Source organism: Trachurus trachurus, assembly GCF_905171665.1.
Source record: "Trachurus trachurus genome assembly, chromosome: 22".
NCBI lineage: Eukaryota > Metazoa > Chordata > Actinopteri > Carangiformes > Carangidae > Trachurus > Trachurus trachurus.
The window spans coordinates 7,735,327-7,750,917 of record NC_139907.1 but is presented as its reverse complement, the minus strand read 5'-3'; positions in this window follow the sequence as shown (position 1 = coordinate 7,750,917).

Sequence of the window (15,591 nt, the reverse complement as noted above, 5' to 3'; positions counted from 1 at the left end):
GAGTTAATATGTATTCTGTTAAAAAGAATTTATCCTGTTTAGAGTTTATACTGTAACTTTATGGTTAAAAACAGATAAAAAGCTATGGTTAAAAGATAAATATTGTGTTAAAAATGTAAATTCTGATTTATTGAGCTGTTTATAAATATAAATAGAGCTTTATTGAAATAAATAAGGTGATTTATGTTGAATTATAAGTTCATGGTAAATAATAGTCATGGTAAAAGTATTTATACTGTACTGTAAAAAATATGCAGTCTCATTTAAAGCATTTAAATGCAGAGTATCCTTTATTTGGGTATTTATGTGAAAGAATTAGAGTGAAAAGTGAAAGTAGAAAGATGTCAATTGAATAGAAAGTAATGATTATTTGTTCTACACTCTCTGTGTTGACTGTTTTTTTGTTCGACGGATTAAGACTTCGGATCCAGAATTCCGAGCCAAGGGTTCGGTGGCGAGCCAATCCAGCGAGAGAAAGATTCAGACGGAGCGGGTCCCAGCCTGGCCAGCAGTGAACCCAATCCGAGGAGCCCCGACATCGATTCACTTCACACAGATAAGAACCCATACACAAATCTACCCGGGTAGTAATTGAACATTGGACTGAACATTACACAGAACATAAACGCAATTGAACCCTGAACTCTGACCTTCGAAAAAGAGAAGGATGGACAATTTTCTTTGAACTTTTTATTTTTTTTATTTTGACAAATTAAAGAGCTCTATTTTTCTGTATTTTATTTTATTTTATTTTATTATTTTCATTCATTGCAATTCAATAATTGTGACAATAAATTGTTCACTATTACCAGCTCTTACGAACCTAGAGAATGTAGTGTTATTATTGTTATTAGCCAGAAAGACTACAGGCGCTACACAGGCAACCGCATATTTTCGGCCGAAAATGACCAAAAATGCATTTGCAGGATGTTGTGATGATACCATAGAATAGAGACTGTATAAATACAAGCAAAAACCTGCCGAAAATGCCGACATCATTATCAGCAAACGAGTCCAGGCACCGCTCCGACCACACGTGAATCTGTTTACCTGTTAGCTCTGTTAGCTCCGTTAGCTCCGCTAGCTCCGTTAGCTCGGCTACAGTCCAACTGGAGCGGCTCGTTGAGCAGCGCTTCAAATAACCTGCGTACTTGTGTACTGCGTACGTGTGTCTTTGATGTTAAAGTTTAGTGTTACTTCTCAGAGTTTTATTTTTACGATCGGGGGTCATATAAACATGACGCACTGGTAATCTTTTCCGGCCAGTCGTCATGGAAACATGACGCTCTGTCAGTGCTGTGGCTTTTAGACCCGAGTGAAAACAAACGTGTATGAGCTGAAAAATGAAACAACGTATCATTGTATACCGCCATTATATTGCAGCAGATTAATTGCACATTTCAAGAGAATCGTTCACTTTGGTATAAAAGCATGAAATTTGGCACAGATACTCTCTAAGGGTCACTTTTTGGGAAAAAGATGTGGGCCACGCAAAAATTCAAAATGGCGGCCATTTTTTCAAGATGTTCTGTATTTAGTCTAGTACAGGGGTCTCCAACACGTCGCTCGCGAGCTACCGGTCGCTCGCGGCGCCTTTCCCAGTAGCTCGCGAGGATTAATAGCAACATTTGAAAACTTGATTGGTCACTCGGCAAACCTGCACCTATATCCAGGATTTTCCCTGTCTATGGCGCCTCCTTGGTTGAAGCGTGTGCGTGCAGATGTAACGTAGGCTACAGATGTAACGTAAATGTGCGTCATGTGTGCTCACAACCAAAGCGACGCTGTAACGGGCGGCACACAGAGGAAAGATCTCAACTTTTTGGGAGGCAGCAAGCCTCATGTGATAAGAAGAACCCCCCCCCCCCGCTCACTCTCCCCTTCACACACGCAGTCACGCACACAGCAGGCAGGTCTACACACCCTCCTCATCACTACGTGAGTTAGTTGTAGACTAGTGCATAACAAGTCGCTACAGTAGGCGACGCATTAATGTTGGCTGTCTTATTATTAGCCATTAACGTTATCAGGCAGGGAGACCAAACGTCCTCTTTTGCCCGCGGACATGTCCACTTTTCACGTCCTGTCCGGGGCGTCCGTTTTTTTTTTTTTAATGAAATCATGAATATGTCTGGTGTTCATTGTTTTTCACGGGATCGCGCATCGCGGATCCTCTGACGGATTAAATTACCAGATGCGGTCCGACGCACGCGGGCTGAAGCCCGGACCCGGCGCGTTTACTCTCGGTACCGGCGCGTTAGAACTGACATGTAGGAGCCCAAACAGATCCATGGTCATGTAGGAGCCCAGAGGAACAGACAAGCAGCCCCCTGCTTCAGAGCCCAGTAGAGAGGCAGGTGTGTGTGTGTGTGTGTGTGAGAGAGAGAGAGAGAGAGAGAGAGAACCTACAACCCCCTCCCTCCCTTGAGCAGATAAGAAAGTAAAGAAGCAGGTGAGAGAGAGGGATTTCTCTCTCTTTTTTTTTTATCCCTGTGGTATCGAATATGGTATCGAGTATCGAATATTTTCCTGAGTGTCGGTATCGAGTTGAACATTTTAGTATTGTGACAACCCAGAGGAGGGACAATAATAATTGACATTAGAGGCTAAAAACATGGCTACTATTTTCATGAAGAGTGTGAAACACTGTTTTGTTTTACAAACGTAAAGAATTAATGTTACAAAACATGAGTAGCTCTCGGCCATTTTCATTTTGTAAAAGTAGCTCTCTGAGGAAAAAAGGTTGGAGACCCCTGGTCTAGTAGGAAGAGGGGGGTATCATGTATCCCCTGGAAATATATTCTAAACAGTGTTTCTAGATTGGAAAAAATGTGTAGAAAATGATGAGCTATGTTAAAAAGTTACAGCAAAAACAGAGTGGACACGCACATCACACCAGTGAGGGCAGGTGCAGAGTGTTTCTATGTTAAAAAGTTGTCAGAATGTCCCATGTATCATTTTTATGCAAATAAGTAGAGGTGGGAGAAAAAATCGATTCACATAGATATCGCGATATCTTTTTTGACGATTTTTAAATTGATTTTTTTTTCAAAAATCGATTTTTTTTGTTGAAAAAAAATATTTTTTTGAATATATATATATATATATATATATATATATTAGGGCATTGACGAATAGTGGATTTTAGTATTCGCCGAATACTTCCCAATAGTCGACGAATAGTCGAATATTCGCCAGATTTTTTTTTTTTCCTAATCCATACGGCACCTCAGCTGCCAGCCATAACCCTACACTGTTTGCTTCTGTTATAAAGACACAATGTATTCGCTGTCATCCATTGTGATAAGCATTTACATGTATTTAATATTTTATACATTAGGAAGTCTCACTATTATTTGCTATTCATTTCAACACGTTCTAAAATAAATATATATTTTTTTTTTTATCTCTACCGGTCATAAGCAGAGCTGCGTCGGACACTCCTCCGCTCTAAATAGCCATATATCCACCTTCGGTCGTTGTTACATGCATGCTATAGAATTTAGAAATAAAATGTCATGTTGACTGATTGTAAAACATTTATTTATTGATGTAAATGTGGTGATTTACAGTACATACAGAGCCCCGGGTAACAGCGCAGCTGTTCTGTCCAATAACGTTACACACCTGAAGCTTCACTTTTCATTCAAACTAATGTTGCTGATACAGTTGTTAGATTTCATCAGTGAGAAGAACATCTCCTAAAAAAATAATTTAACGAGCCGGCGGGTACGTTAATTAGCGGTCGTTTTCTCTCCGGGGATGACGAGGACGTCAGGCGGCCGACCAGCTCTGCAGCCTGGGAAAGGTGACTGGCTGCTCCCGGGGGGCTGCTCACACAGGCGGAGCTTCACTGATCCGAAAAAAGTCGGAGCAAATGTCCAAACAGGCGTCATTTGGATAAACTAACCGCACATTAAGGATCGAAGCGGTTACTTTCCCTCATGAAAAAATATTAAAACTTAATCAAGCGACAGTGCTACCACGGTAACTTTTAGCTGCTTTGATTTAGCAGCTTTTAGCCGCTTTGGCTTCACCGGCCGCAATGCATTCTGGGAACCACAAGCACTACACTAGTCTCACACACGCCCACAGCGCCCCCTGCTGCATATCTGCTGTAGAGCATTCTACATCCATGAGAGCATTAATGTAGACGCCGTCCCACGGCTTTATTACAGCACCGGGCTTTTGAAAAAAGAATAAAAAAGGAAAAGGCGAATACTCGACTATGACTCACAGCGTCGAATAGTGGTTTTGATAGTCGAATATTCGAATATTCGACTATTCGGTGAAACCCCTAATATATATATATATATATATATATATATATATATATATATATATATATATATATTTTTTTTTTTTTTTTAAATATTGTGCAATGTGTATTTGTTAGCCTCTTTTACATACAGAGAGTACAGGCTTTGAAAAGGGTTTAAGTTCACTTTATAATCGAGTATGTTAATTCATAGGCTCCTATAGTATTTGTGTGCAGATAAATGTTAAAAGTGCAGACTAAAAATCGAGAGAATCGGCAATATCGTAGAATCGCAATTTAAATCGAATCGCCATCCAAAAAATCGTAGAAGAATCGAATCGGGAGAAAAGCATATCGTCCCAGCCCTACTAATTGGTGCCGCCATTATTGAAAAAACCTAATTTCACTATATCTCAGCCAATATTGCAGATAACTGAACAAATAAGGTGTCTACACCCATGTTTTGAGGGTCAGAGATCATAATAAAACTATTCATAAAGTGATCACATGTTGGTGCCATGCTAGTAAGCAAACCTAACCCTTTTACCAATTACAAGACGCCAATATTGGAGATACCAAATAAGGTGTCTAGACAGAGGTTGTTTTGTGTTTAACCAAGGTTTATTTGGATCAAACATCATAATAGAACTCTTGTTGATGTGACCACTCTTCTCTTTCCCATGCCAGATAAACAGTCAAGTAAATGGTTCTCCACTATGCATCACTCATCGTTTTCACTGAAATCATCAGAGTTAAACTCATCCTCTCCTTCCTCTTTCTCCTCCTCTTCCTGTTCATGCTCCCCAGTGTCATGGGGATCAACCAGTGAAGTTGGTAGGATAGGACCACAGGACCATCATCATAGGGTTTTGGTTTTTCCAGAATAGGTTCATCAGCTCGCTTGTACAAGGTACGGTAGTTCACACGTCGGGCATGTGGCTTCAGAGCAGAGTGGCATGGAGGAAGGCGAGCCAGGTCAACCTTAGACTTGGAAGTGAGTTTCTTGTCCCCCCCCACCATGTTGCGTAGCAACTTGGCACGGACAACATCCACTGAAGACTCACAACTCTGTCCAGGCGTCAGACAGGTGAATTGCTCCAACTGCCTCAGCACCTCAGACTTGACACTCTAGCAGTCACTGAGTTGACTGAATACGTGAAACCTGGGATTCTTCTTCAAGGGCCCCACCTTCCTTCTCCCTTTGATGGCACTGGCACAGTCTTCTCCACTGAACACATAGAACCCAAGAAGAGTGGCGCGGTGGTCTTCTCCCAGGGATTCTGCAAGCTCAGAGATGTTGAGAAGTTGTTGGTGTTGGGTTAAAGAAGCTTCCTGGATCTTCACACTGTAGGGGTCTGATGAAGTCAGCTTTAGCAGCCTTGCCCACAGCTTCTGCTCGTACTGTAACACGTCCATCTCAACATCAATGGGGACAGGTGCACCAGAAGCCAGGCAGTAGTAGTATTGCAGAATCCCTGGGAGAAGACCACCGCACCCCTCTTCTTGGGTTTAGTGGAGAAGACTGTACCAGTGCCATCAAAGGGAGAAGGAAGGTGGGGCCCTTGAAGAAGAATCCCAGGTTTCACATATTCAGTCAACTCAGTGACTGCTGGAGTGTCAAGTCTGAGATGCTGAGGCAGTTGGAGCAATTCACCTGTCTGATGTCTGGACAGAGTTGTGAGTCTTCAGTGGATGTTGTCCGTGCCAAGTTGCTACGCAACATGGTGGGGGAGGACAAGAAACTCACTTCCAAGTCTAAGGTTGACCTGGCTCGCCTTCCTCCATGCCACTCTGCTCTGAAGCCACATGCCCGACGTGTGAACTACCGTGCCTTGTACAAGCGAGCTGATGAACCTATTCTGAAAAACCAAAACCCTATGATGATGGTCCTGTGGTCCTATCCTACCAACTTCACTGGTTGATCCCCATGACACTGGGGAGCATGAACAGGAAGAGGAGGAGAAAGAGGAAGGAGAGGATGAGTTTGACTCTGATGATTTCAGTGAAAACGATGAGTGATGCATAGTGGAGAACCATTTACTTGACTGTTTATCTGGCATGGGAAAGAGAAGAGTGGTCACATCAACAAGAGTTCTATTATGATGTTTGATCCAAATAAACCTTGGTTAAACACACAACAACCTCTGTCTAGACACCTTATTTGGTATCTCCAATATTGGCGTCTTGTAATTGGTAAAAGGGTTAGGTTTGCTTACTAGCATGGCACCAACATGTGATCACTTTATGAATAGTTTTATTATGATCTCTGACCCTCAAAACATGGGTGTAGACACCTTATTTGTTCAGTTATCTGCAATATTGGCTGAGATATAGTGAAATTAGGTTTTTTCGATAATGGTGGCACTAATTTGCATAAAAATGATACATGGGACATTCTGACAACTTTTTAACATAGCTCATCATTTTCTACACATTTTTTCCAATCTAGAAACACTGTTTAGAAGTATATTTCCAGGGGATACATGATACCCCCCTCTTCCTACTAGACTAAATACAGAACATCTTGAAAAAATGGCCGCCATTTTGAATTTTTGTGTGGCCAACATCTTTTTCCCAAAAAGTGACCCTTAGAGAGTATCTGTGCCAAATTTCATGCTTTTATACCAAAGTGAACGATTGTCTCACTAATCTGCTGCACTATTATAATTAGTAGGCTAATTAGGGCCACGGGCAATCGCACCGGGCACTGGTCCCAACAGCTATGAAATAGCTGCAGGGACCAGTAGGGACCAGCAGTACCAGAGCTCTGCTCTGTGTACTGCAGTGGCAGCTGTAGTGGCCAGCTCGTTATCAAAGTCTATTAATAGAACAGTGCAGGTGCAGCCTGGCCGCTCGTTAAGATGTTTTTAAACACAGCCCCACACAGACACATGATAAACCAGACTGACAGAGGATGTCCACGCACAAACACAGGCATCACACTCACACAGACAGACACACACAGACACTCACACAGTCACACATGTACGCATACACAAACAGACAAACACACAAACACAACACTGTTCCACACAGTAAAATGTAAGCATGGTAGTCACCATGGTAACTTCTGAGGGCAGGCTGCCACGCAGGTGTAATCAATCAGATCATTAGGGAGAGAGGAGTTCTGTGGCGCTTATCAACAGTTTTACTTTCTGCACATGTACACGCAGACAGAGAGACCGTCAGACTCACACACCCAGACACACAGGTTTTCAGCTCAAATTCATCAGTCTCTCAATTATTTTATACTTTTGATGTAAACATCTCCAACAATTTATATTTTTCTCATGAATTTAAGTTCAGACGTTTAGTCTTTCCAACTCTATTAATAGTAGTACAATTACAGGTGGAGCCTAGGACATAGGATGCAGCTTTTAACATGTGTCCTATCTATCTATCTATCTATCTATCTATCTATCTATCTATCTATCTATCTATCTATCTATCTATCTATCTATCTATCTATCTATCTATCTATCTATCTATCTATCTATCTATCTATCTATCTATCTATCTATCTATACCCCTCCCTATTTTTTAACCCCTCTGTCTCCTTTCTTTCTTTCTTTCTTCTACTCCTTCATTTGTATTTTACATAACTTTTTCTATCCTTCCCTCTCTATCCATCCATCCATCCATCCATCCATCCATCCATCTACCTCTTTCTATCTATCATCCCCCTCTCTCTTTTTCTTCTTTCTTTCTTTCTTTCTTTCTTTCTTTCTTTCTTTCTTTCTTTCTTTCTTTCTTTCTTTCTTTCTTTCTTTCTTTCACTCCATTTCTGTCTTTTTACTTCTTTGTTTGTTTGATTGTTTCTTTCTTTCTTTCTTTCTTTCTATTCCTTTTCTCTTCCTTTGTTTTTACTCCATTTCTTTCTTTCTTTCTTTCTTTCTTTCTTTCTTTCTTTCTTTCTTTCTTTCTTTCTTTCTTTCTTTCTTTCTTTCACTCCATTTCTGTCTTTTTACTTCTTTGTTTGTTTGATTTTCTTTCTTTCTTTCTTTCTTTCACTCCATTTCTGTCTTTTTACTTCTTTGTTTGTTTGATTGTTTCTTTCTTTCTTTCTTTCTTTCTTTCTTTCTACTCCTTTTCTCTTCCTTTGTTTTTACTCCATTTCTTTCTTTCTTTCTTTCTTTCTTTCTTTCTTTCTTTCTTTCTTTCACTCCATTTCTGTCTTTTTACTTTGTTTGTTTGTTTGTTTCTTTCTTTCTTTCTTTCTTTCTTTCTTTCTTTCTTTCTGTCCTTTTCTTTTTTCTCTCGTTTCAATCTTTCTTTCTTTCTTTCTTTCAACAATTTCTTCAGCTCATTCAGCATTGCTTTCAGCATTCACACCATTTCCATTCTTGGAAATGTTTTTTCTAGTTCTCCTTCATCTTCCGGACGCTTTTTCGGTTCGCTCCTAGTCCTGCAACTCGAAGAGTTGCAGGCCAAATTATATATCAAAACGTGCGTCTTGATCGGGATCGGTGTGCTATCAGTTTTCTCAACAGTCTACGAATTTTTCGCGACGTAAGTCGCGAAAAACTGCGCAAAATTTTGCATTGAAGTCAATGGGACGGGCGGGAAAAATGAGCGAAAAAGACCAATCATTGGAGTTTAACAAACGTCTACTGCTCAGGCATACTTTCACCTAGAGACTCCATTTAAACTTTAAACAGTAGACACAAGTCTTGTGTATTGTCGTATTACTCCACGTTTTGATAGGTCAAATAGTTTTTGATCAATCCCCGATCAATGACCATGATCATTTTTGGAGAAATTATGAGATTATAATGGGTGTGTATTGGACGGAATGTTCGTGTCAGAGTGCGTGACATCATCGGTTAGAGTGGGAGAGATGCCAGAAAAACTCCAGATTTTTTCTCATTCCAAACTCCAAACGGCCACAATTTACACTCTACACACATAATTTCCGCCACGTTTGTAGACGAGCTCATCCTCGATCTCATCATCTGCTCAAAATATCAGAGAGACTTACAGAATTTAAACTCTGAGCCTCTAAGTGCGGCCACGTCTGTCTCTGCTCCTCATTGACTCCAATACAAATATTTTCTGAGAGAAGCAGAACGGCCTGATGTTTTAAAACTGCCAGCGTCGCCAAAATATTTACTGTAGAAACACCAAATCGTACCAAAATTTTCAGTAAGTCCTTAGAGCAACGTTGATCTGTGTTTTGTTCTGATAGGAGTTACCGTTTTGTCATGCTAAGCCTAAATGTGAGAGCGGTGCAGAGGCAGAAAATGGCTCTTTTTCTCCACGTTTCTGTCTGTCTCAGCCTGCGGGGGCCCCTATCGCCGTGGTAACCTCTTTGATCCTCAGGCCAGAGCTCGTTAACTTCATAAACAATCCACCTGGCGCTCGTTTAAATGTTTATAAACACCGACACAGCTAAATCAGACTGACACAGGATGCAGCTACTAACTAACTATGTGTCAAGTCAGTCACACACACACACACACACAGACTCTAGAGACAGCTTCATGTGATTACAGTCACACACACACACACACACACAAACACACACACACACACACCTTCATGTGATTAAAACACAGTTAACGTGCAAAAGAATTTAAACTTAAACCATGATTTAATCTGGTTTTAAAGTTAAACCTTGTTGGTGTCAAATGCGTCAAATGCCTCTCGTGGGAGCAGCTGATAGAGTCCCCCCCAGCTGAAAGCAGCCCACCCCACCAGCCAGAGGGTCCAGGACCATAGGGACTGCAGTGGAGGAAGGCTGCCTTAACACCCTGCACAATGGCACCCAGTACACAGAAGTTAGACAGGACCAGTCAGCCCATCACCTGGTCCGTTCAACAAATCAGTTTATGCTACTGTGATTTATGTAGCCTAGTTAAATACTACAGTAATCATCATAGTGTATTGGCAGGAAAGACCATTTAAATCTGTATCAAATATCGATTAATGAATTAATCGATAATTTGCATGTTGGTCTTGGTTAAGTAAAAAAAACAATGTTTTGTTGCTTAAGCTATTCAGTCATTCAATGGTATACTAAAATCCATGTGAAAAAAATGCTTCTCACTGTTCTCAGGTCAAATATTGATATGCGATTAAAATGCAACTAGTTGCGATTAATTAATTACAAAGCCTCTAATTAATTAGATTAATTGTTTTAATTGAGTCCTGGCCCTATTACACAAGATACACACACACACACACACACACACACACACACAGTTAACCTAATGTGATTACAGCTCCTCCATATCAGTGCTTATAGAAAGATGATCATGTGTCTGTCTGATCAGCTCTGTCTTGACCTTAAGATCGTGGGTTTGATTCCCATGTTGACAGAGATGGCAAAATCGGCAGTAGCCGTGGCCCATTCAAAATTTCCCGAGAGGAAATTTTCTAGTTATTATTATTAGGGAAGACTGGGGATGGTTGTAACTAGGGGTGTGACTGTGTACACGTGTAAACGTTTACACGGAATGAAACTGTAAACGTTTAGTAAAAAATCCCTAAACGATACACGCAATTATTTTTTTATTTTTTTACATAGCGTACATTTTGGGGGGGCTGGGTGAAAAATAGTCCCTCACACTGTCTTAATTTAGAGAAAACTATGATTTAATAAAAATGATGCTGTGACGCGCTTCCCTCCTTCAGACAAAATGTGCGTGAGTGAGTTTTTTTTTCCTTTCTTTTTTTTTTTTTTTTGCGAGCGAGTGTGATGGCGCCGCCACCGAGTAAACGCCCATCCGAAATAAACACCGGGTCAGACATTGCTTTTCTGGTTGCCAAAAAATATTCTATGCAAATATAGCCTCCCTAAACACAAACAAATAACCTTAAACAGATTGAAAGGGGTGTCTAGAGACATTAAAGACGGCCGAGGACTGAGACGCCTCTGGGCTGGTTGCTCCTGCCTGCTCTGTCCACTCCTCTCATCCACACTTCAGCACCTGTCCTGGGCTGCACAGTGTCGGCTCGGCTCGCTCCTCGTTTTAAATGACTTACTCCTTTTAAAAGTAGCGTAAACAATTTACTGTTCTGATCACTCATACGCGTGTATAGTTAGGCTATACGTTGCATTATTATTAGTTATACTTCAAAAATAAAGGACGGTGGAGCGAGCCAAGCTGTAGCCCAGGACAGGTGCTGAAGTGTGGGAGAGGAGGGGAGAGACTGGGCTCCGCGGGGCTCTTAGCCTGACAAGCCAGACTATATCAACGGAGCAAATATTTTTGCTGCCGCTAGGGTGCGTCTAGATTTCTAGGCTACGGGGCTCTGGCAACTTGCAGCGGATCAGGAAGGGTGGAGGTCAGCGGGGGGGGGGGGGGGGTACGGTGGTCGTCTCTGAACGCTCACCGGGCGGATCTCTCCAGTTATGGTGCGGTGCGTGTCGGGGGGGCGGGGGCAGGGCTCCAGCGTGCGACCTATTAGGTCGCATATGCGACTTAATTTCTTAAAGTGCGAGTTAAAATTTAATGAGGTCGCTCCGGTGCTACTACTTGCAGGAGGACGAGTGAAAAAAAAATGTTAGTTTTTATTTTATTTTAAATAGCTTCCGTTACAAAGTAAAAAAATAAGTAGATGAACTTGCACTGTGTCTGCATGGGTTGTCAGTCAAAAATACGCCGCCGCCTCTCTCTCTCTCTCCCTCTCCCTTCACACACGCACACAACAGCAGGCAGGTACACACCCCTCTCCCCCTCACCGCTACGTGTGCACAGGGCTGGTCGCTACAATGTTGTAGTCTTATTATTATTAACCATTATCCGCAGCTAGCTGACGTTAACTTTATCAGCATGTCCATCTATTAGGCTACGTTTACGGTGACCAAACGTCCTGTTTGCCCAGACATGTCCACATTTCACGTCCTGTCCGAGGGGTTTTTTTTTTTCCTAAATGAAATCATCGGCGGTGTTCATTGTTTTTAACGGGACCGTTGAGTTAAATGTAGGAGCCCATTGTTGATCCATGGTCATCTAGGAGCTCAGAGGAACAGACAAGAAGCGCACTGCTTCAGAGCAGTTACAGTAAAGACGCGTGTGTGTGTGTGTGTGAGAAAGAGAGAGAGAGAGAGAGAGACTACAGTAAAATACCCCCCCTCCTTGAGAGCAGACCTGGAGCAGACAGGAAAGACAGTAAAGAAGCAGGTGTGTGAGTGAGGGAGGGAGAGAGATTTTTATTATTATAATATTTTTTTTATCCCTGTGGTATTGAAAATGGTATCGAGTACTGAATATTTTCCCGAATATCGATATTGAGTTGAAAATGTTAGTATCCTGACCATGATCATGACAACCTTAGTGCCAGTAACTGTCCATCTGATTATCTGGACAACTGCAGTGTCAGAAGGTCAGAATAGAGAAGTTGGTGCCACGAGCTAAAAGATGATGGAGACCAGTGTATCGATAGAGAAGGGACGGATTTGGAACACAGAGACATGCACGCAGAATGTGAGGCCAATCCCTGGCCACTATACCCCCTCACCCAAAAGAAGTAACTAAGTAACTTTTACTCTGAGTACATTTTAAATGAGTTAACTTAGACTTGAGTAGATTTTTATACCAGTAGGCCTACTTTTACTTTTACTTGAGTACAATTTCATCAAGGTAACAGTACTTTTACTTGAGTAGATTTTTTTGGTAGGCTACTCTTTCCATCACTGTGGTCTATAGTTGATTATTGTAGCATTCTTACCTCATCAACAGCCCACTCTACTGCAGCCTCTTTAAACATGCCACTCTATTATTAGGTCACGTATTAATAACACGCTATACAAAGAAAAATATGGTGCTACCTAATTTGTTTTGGTGCTACTAAATGAAAAACTAGGTGGCACCGGTGCTACCTGTGAAAAAGTTAGTCTGGAGCCCTGGGCGGGGGGAGGGGGGCGGGACGAATCCGCTGTCCGGTCTCCTCCGCTCCGGTGTAACACCGGCACGGTGGCTGCAGTGTCACCGGCTGCGCATATCAGACTAAACAAAAATAAGGCTATTGATAGCTTTCAGTGACGTCACTTCCCAGGGACCTGGCGGTCAAAAAGCAACATTCCAAAGTGGCCCCGCAATGGACTTTCTATGGACAAACAACCGAGTAATGACTTAAATCATCTGCCAGCAGCCGAGAAAGAAAGATTTAAAAACAACTTTGAAGTTTTGGGCACTTGTGACCCATATTCAACACCAGCTGCTGTATACGAGCTGTTTAAAATGACCAGTTCCCTGCCGAAGCTCGAGTTGGGCGATGTTTACATTTACCTGGTGGAGAATCCATCATCCTCCACCGCTTGCAACCAATACCTCCGGTGTTATGGTTCAACTGGTTTCTGATTAAAAGCCCCATTTTGTAGTTTTTTGATCTTAAAATAATGTTTCTGAACTCATTGAAGTGGTAGAAATGTACCTGTAACTTTCCTGTGTGGGAACACCGTCCTGGTACCGCAGCTCCGCTGAGCTCCACAGTCTGAGCTCCAGCCCACTGAGGCCAGGCTCCCTGCTCATCTCATCCACAAACCAGAGCCCTTAGCTGGGCTGCACGGTGACCAGCTTCCCCCCCCTTCCGCCCGGAGCTTTGCACCGGGGGGAAGGATGGCAACAATGACGGCGGTCCGATAGCAGCGGGACCGGCGGCGGCAGCGGCGATGGTAACCCGGCGGGACCGTCCGCCACCGGGCATGGCAGCAGGACCGCCTGTGGCGGCAGCGACACGGTAACGGGGGTCGGGACCGACCGCGGCGCGGCGAGGACGATGACCGGTGTTGTTTAGCGTATTTTCAGAGTGTTTTCCATTAGTTCGTAACTTTAACATGACAGGTTTTGCCATAGTGTGCAGTGTTGTGCAGAGTGAGAGAAGTGTGGCGCTGACTGTCCGTAGATTGGCGGAACAGGTTCACTCACAGAAGCATATTGCATGGCTGCAGTAACATGTGAACTGCGGCTTGATTTGTGAATTTGTGACAAATCTGCGGACGGAAGTGCAGCACAGCTGTTGTTCGGTACTGTAACCAGTTAAATCAGACACCAGTTGGGCCATAACACCGGTATTTTTGAAGCAGCAGGGAGCAGTGTGTGATTTTCTGCCTTGTCCTAACCAGCGGACAGCGGGGAAGTGGATTGTTTTGACCGCCAGGGGGGCGTTCCATACGGGCCGTGACGTCACATGAAAGCTATCAATAGCGGTCCTGAAGCGTGCAGTGTTTCCTCTAGGATTTTTTTAAGGAGTGGCGCTCAGACCCCCAGACCCCCCCCCCCGTGATTGCCCCCCGCATACCGTAGCCCCCCCCCCCCCGCGCACCTGTAAAGCCGGGTTTCCACCGAATCAACATCTCTTTTTTTTTTTCATGACAACTTCATGTCATGATGTATTTTTGCTATTCAAACAAACTACCACAGGTCATATTTCTCTTAGTTTGATAACCTGGGCCTTCTTCAGGAGACTTTTGGTTAAGTAACGGCACGGACAGCTCCTACACAGGATCGTTCTGCCGTCTCGTCGTTGTCGGTGTCGCTGCCGTCATCGCCGTTACCCCTCCTCCCACTCGCACCAGCGGACGGCCGCGGAGAGGAGGGGGAGTTTATGCACGTTTATGTTACAGCGCAGTAGAGGATATGTCCTGTTAAACTTACTGTGTACTATGCGCTACAATAACATCATCATAAGCCCGACGGACTGACACACACTTTTTAGTTTTTTTTTTCTTTTCCACCAGCACTGAGCGCGACGTCCGACACGAGAATCAAACCCGCTAATTAAAAAAAAAAAAAAAAAAACACCGGCAACAGCGACCACTGATCTGTCCTGAGTCTGTTGTCATTCTGTCACCTGAGTTCAATGATTCTGCGGAAAAACAGGCTGTGGTCTGTCATCGAGGTGCAGAGGGGGTGCAAAGGGTAGATACTGAGCAAGATAGTTATCTGTAGTTTACCTTAGTAGCTACTCGCGAGGTGCAGTGCAGGACTCTGCTGTGAAGGTGGAGGCATGTGGCGGTGGTGGATTAGTGACAATTTAAAAAAAAGAAAAAAAAAGAAAGAAATTTGAAGCAGCGGCGGCTAGGATTTAGCTGTGGCGGTGCGCCACTGCTAAATTAATGTAGAGGAAACACTGGCGTGTACACGTGTACACGAAAAAAAATGCAGTGTACACGTGTACATATTTTTGTACACGTTCACATCCCTAGTTGTAACAGCATCACTTTCACCAATAAGGGATAACAGTGTGTAAATGTGCTCAATATCATGTGTAGCCTACCCACTCCCTCCCTGACATTGCATGTGAATTTACATGGCTGTGTCAGTGTGTAGGTTTTACAGCCCAAAAACATTTTTTTTAGGTCAGAAACTAATATTTTTTTTTCAAGC